Raw genomic sequence first — 5747 nt, 5'->3', positions numbered from 1 at the left:
TCCAACCTCGAATGGTCTTGGCATACGTGTATAGCTTGCTGGTACCTTAATAGAGACATCCATTTGTTCAGTACTGGGTTTCCATTCAGGCAACTATCCTCGGCAAATACAAACTGAGGTTTCACGTAGCCTCCAATGAATTTTGTCAATGCTTCTTGTATCACCCAATACTGTCAACGTGACAAGTTTTACTTCCTGGTATGAAACAAACGTCTATATCACGATCTTACTATAAATAAGATTTGTAAGCAAGAATGTTACCTCCCTACCACTTAGCGTTGTCGAGACAAGCAACGATTCATGCAAATAGTTATGAATGTGCTCTGCATGGTGGGGCTGTCAATGCCTAGGCACACATACCATGCGCTTTACATCAGATAAGGACCAACTTTGTTCCTTTTCTACAACCACGTTATCGAGCCATTTGTGCAGCTGTATAAATTGAATTGCTTTGCTTTGGAGGCTCTCAATGTGTAATATACGAATTCGTCTGCCTGACGCCATTTGCAACTCCCGACGCCGTTGCGGACAGAGTGATCTGTAACACACTTGCAACATGAAACCCGTCAACTACGTTGTGATTCTATGTTGTATTGCATTGAGTACATGTGTGGCGAGGCCAGCGCCCAGGGAGGAAAAAACGACAGCGGAAATACGGAATGGTAAGAAAATTAAATTTTATTTATTAGGTTAGATTTATCTGTTCTTGTGCCAGTTATTCGTAATATTATAGACATCTAGTATTGTTTCAGTTAAGCTATATTGCAATATATCATCATCACCATCATCATCATCATCATCATCATCATAATCACCCTCCTCTTCCTCCTCCTCCTCCTCCTCCTCTTCATCATCATTTTCCTCCTCCTCCTCATCATCATCATCCTTCTCATCATCATCACACTCCTCCTCATCTTCGTTATCATCATCATCACCCTTCTCATCATCATCATCATCATCATCATCATCATCAATACACTCCTCCTCCGCATCATCATCATCATCATTATCCTCCTCCTCCTCGTCATCATCATCATCACCCTCCTCCTCCTCGTCATCATCATCATCATCATCATCATCATCCTCTTCCTCCTCCTCCTCATCATCATCCGTGATCCGTGATTCGTGGATTCAAAACCACGAGAAGTAGACTCTTCACACATACTCGTGTTATTAAAACACACACACACAGACGCACGAACGCACGCACGCACGCACGCACGCACGCACGCACGCACGCACACACAGGCGAAAGACGTTTAGCCCCATATTACCTCACCTCACATTTAAAGGCTTACACACATATTTGAAACCATTCAGTAGTTTATTTCACAATTCACTGTCATGTGTCGCCGTCGCATATCACATGACATCACGTGATACGATGCGGGTTCGAGCCCCGCTGGTAATATGTTTTCCGACAAAATTAGAAATTTCACTCGAGTGTAATAATCCCGTGTGTTCGAAGCGTAAGTTACTGTTTGTGTTGTTAGTTCAAAATAATGAGTCATTGACAACTAATTGTCCATTCCTGAAAAAATAAAGGCGCCTTAAACAATAGGATGATGTCAGTTGTGTGTTTTAATTGGTGAAGCAAACTGTTCGGAAGTAATACATATGGTTATTTAGAAGGACCCCAGGGTGGAAACACCTCGAAAACGATCATATTGTAAGCAACTGTGGCACATGTTACCGAGAGTGATGCTTATACAGCACATGTGTCCTTTCGCGATGTACTCTTCACAACTGACAAGTGCTAATAATGTATTTGTTCCATTTTAATTTATTTTTGTGCAAGTGGTGAGACAATGACACTGACTGAACTACTGACACTTGCAAACGTTTCTGGTATGGCAAGATAAGTGGTGTCATGTCCAGTTCATCACGATTGTAGGGGGCACGGGTGGCCCAGTCGTCTCAGGCGCCGCGATTCGCTGTGCAGAGTTTTGTCCCTTGGGTACGCCAGAAACCTAAAATTGTGGGTTCGAATCTCGGTATGCTTTTAACAGTATTCCAGTTATATCGCGGCTTGTCAGCATAATGTAGGAGGAAACCCCAAAGTGATGCAGGTCTTAGATGTCTACCACTTCGAAACTCACGAGCACGGTGCTGACAAACCTTGAAATATAATCGGGGCGAACCGGGATTCGAACCCAAAATCATACGTTTCTGGCGTGACCAAGGGACGCAACACTGCACAGCGAATTACAGCGCCTTAGACGACTGGGCCACCCTTGTCCCCGGTAACAGCAATAAACATCACAGTAGTATCCAGTAGAAGTACAGTGAAACGCAGTTACAGAAATGCGTTTGATTATTTGAATAATAAAACTATTGGTCTTTGTTTCTATTTCAGATTACACTCCCGGTTTACATTTTAGTAGCCGGCTGCTAAATTGGTGGTGTCTTTGGCTAAGGAGCAGAGGACCCGGATGGATGTATGTTTATGGGAGAAGCTGCTACCTTTCAGGCCAAGATCGCATTATCGTCTCCAATGCTCCATTGAAAGTATTGCAACAGTCTTCAATTGGACCTGTTTACTGACAACATGAATCAAGCTCAAGAAAAATGACACCGAAAATAATAATATTTTGTAACATGTGACAGCTTCGTCACATATCTTATTAACTCGGTGTACGAGATTGTATCAGCTGAAGTCCTTTTGCTCCCGTCTCTGGCTGTACATGTCCATTTATAGTGCATTTGCTTAAGGTCCTCCTTGGGATACGTGTGTGAAGTCATTGTGTTTCTATTAAATCAGTGTATAAATGAGTTGATTTGTGTTGATCTGTGTCGGTGAGGTGTAATGACTGAAAATAATGTTAGTTGTGCATGTCGTGCGTTCAGTGTTTGTGTGAGTGACATGGACCGGATATTAACGTTTCGGTTGGGTAAATACACGTATCTCCTAAGGGAAAGTTGTACATAATGTTCTCTTTGCAATGATGTGCAACGACGTGTTTCACATTGTGTAGGAATTCTAATTCGCGTTTAGGAATGTAGTGATGGTCTTATGTACGCATATGCCAGCATGATATTCCTAGTCGTGATGGTAAACATAGGAGATACATTAGCGAGGTTTCAGTAATGTTCAACGCAAAGAATGATGTACTTGTTTGAAATGTACAGTTCTGTAGAATCACACATATTACTGTAATGAGTAATAGGTTAGGTTTGGTTGGTTGTTAGTTGTTTAACGCCGCACTCAGCAATATTCCAGCTATATGACGGCGGTCTGTAAATAAACAAGTCTGGACTAGACAATCCAGTGATTGACATCATGAGCATCGGTCCACGCAATTGGGATCCATGACATGCATCAACCAAGTCAGCGAGCCTGATCACCCGATCCCGTTATTCGCCTTTTACGGCAAGCATAGTCACCTTTTACGGCAAGCATGGGTTGCTGAAGACCTATTCTACCCCGGAATCGAGTAATAAGATTGAGTGTGTGAGATCATAAGTTTTTGTCGCGTCGCCATTACATAATGTGAATAGTTATAACATAGTTGCTGCTGAAATAAAAGTTAGCACATATTCGGTTGTCTGTATGCAATCCCTCCTGTATTATCCTACACGGTTTTCCATGCCATGTGGCGGCCGATTTGAAGGCTCACCACAACGAAGTTTCAAGCGCTAATGTATCGACAGACCCATACGGACACATTCCAATCTACAAGTTGTGGGAACAATCTGGATGGCAAATCTAATCGTGGAATACAGCATCTTCAGAATCCGAACATTCTCAACACATTTGCACAAACGTACATATAAACTTCATATATATTGAGAATCTCACCCGACTGTCTTGTGATATCTACTAGATCAACGAGTGTTGATATATTTGATATCACAAGACACGAGGGTGACATTTTATTTATCATCAACATCATTCTTCCAACATTTTCAGTTGGTAGACAGTAATAATATAAGCAGTGTATTAAGTGTAAAAAGTACTGCTAACAGCATCAGTAGCAGAGTCATTAGTGATGTCATTTGAATGTGACGTCAAGGTAACCAATGCCGCCACAATGGTCTGCAAAGCATTGTGATGCGTTTCATTGCAGTGATATCTACAATGCTGATATCGCTTGATCTCACCCAAGCGATATCTCCCGTGGGAGCCAGTTTTGAATGATAAATTCATATGTATGTATGTATGTATGTATGTATGTATGTATGTATGTATGTATGTGTAGCTGTTTGCAGTTTGAATGAAACAGTTTGTGTCTCCGAGTTGCCTCAACAGAGATAACATATTTCACTTTAATTTTCCCGATGTTATGTTAAGACGTTGTTTGATTGGATTTTTTCCTGTTCGGGATGTAAACTTCTTACTCAGAATAAACACATGTATATATTATGCTAGTTGCATATGACTTAAGTCGCTACTCACACGCCACTCATGGATAAAGGGACAATATCAGGTGAGACGCAATATGTGTTTTTCTTAACCATAGTGCCCTCTGTGGACGGACCGCCAGTCAATAGGGTGGAGACATATAGAATACTAAACGAGCTCCCGTGTAATACCAATTTTATGAAACGAGTGAATAGTTGTGGTATCTGACGAGCGAAAGCGACTCAGATACCACAACTATTCACGAGTTTCATAAAATTGGTTTTACACGGGAGCGAATTTAGTATTTTATTTATTACTTGCCATTTATAACGTTTTTTAATTATACTGTTGAGTATGAATAGGCTGACACCTTCACGATCCACGACATAGTCCAATTGAGTTTAACAGAATAATACTTCAAAAACGTCAAAAGTTGAAACGTATGAATTTCATACCATACAACGGTGAATTCACAAAATTATCGTAGGGCTAAGGCTATCGCATCTCACATATTTTAACTTAGACTAACGACTGTCGTTGCGCTACATACGATAGCCTTGGGGAACGGGCCTTGCATCTCAAAGTTTTCAGTAACGTCACAATACCCGATGACGTAATTTGTAGAATTTTGTTGCAAGATCCATCGGCGAAACAATGCCATGTGACGTCAGCCTAGCAACAAGGTTGCTGGGGTCATCGCGTGTGCATAAGCTCCTCTCAGTGATCTATCAACTCCACACGCAATGTCGTTGAATACGCCAAAGGATGTTGAGAGCTTTCAATATTTGTTCGTGAAACGTGTTCCGAGAGTACATAAGCACGCGTTTTGGTATTACACAATGTGTAATAAAGCTGTATGTTTATTAAACGTGTGATCTCTTCACGGGCAAGTAATAAAATTAGATATCTATATTACATGTGTGTGTTTGTGTGTATGTGTCTGGCGAAGCAGACGTCGTGACATGAATTAAACATCGCCGCACACCCCATTTGGAAACACTGTATTCACAATCAGTTGCTTTGCTGCTTTGAATTAATTCGCTGTGTGTCCTCCTTTCAGCAATTGGCGACTGAACATTGAACAGACAAGTGTGTATCAGGAAGTTCTGCTCGTCACGCGTGATTATGTCAGTGACTCTCGGCTTGATGTCGACCCAGCCGTTCATGAGGTAATCCTTCCGCCACAAACGGTCCGTTATGTACGAGTAGAAGTAAACCTTGATTATCGTTCCCTTTGAAAACAGACATGTCGGATATTTGTGCATCGTGCCGCTGTATGCTGATAGAGAAATAAGACGTAACCCGTATCGTTAATTCAGTTTAAGAGCTACACCACTCAAAATTTATAGTATAATGTAAATTATACACATTTCGTAGATAGCGTCGTGTGAATTTTAAAGCCCTT

The 5747-nt window shown here is 41.4% G+C and overlaps 1 long non-coding RNA gene across 1 annotated transcript; it reads left to right on the top strand.

Annotated features, from left to right (window-relative positions):
• Window positions 1–236: 236 nt before the first annotated feature.
• Window positions 237–2772, top strand: LOC125378677. Its single transcript, XR_007220465.1, has 2 exons — window positions 237–662; window positions 2357–2772. It is a non-coding gene; the product is annotated as an uncharacterized LOC125378677 (long non-coding RNA).
• The last annotated feature ends 2975 nt before the right edge of the window (window positions 2773–5747 follow it).

Source organism: Haliotis rufescens, unplaced genomic scaffold (genome assembly GCF_023055435.1).
Source record: "Haliotis rufescens isolate VD_foot unplaced genomic scaffold, xgHalRufe1.0.p SCAF_13, whole genome shotgun sequence".
Lineage (NCBI taxonomy): Eukaryota > Metazoa > Mollusca > Gastropoda > Lepetellida > Haliotidae > Haliotis > Haliotis rufescens.
This window is presented reverse-complemented; position numbering and strand designations above follow the sequence as displayed.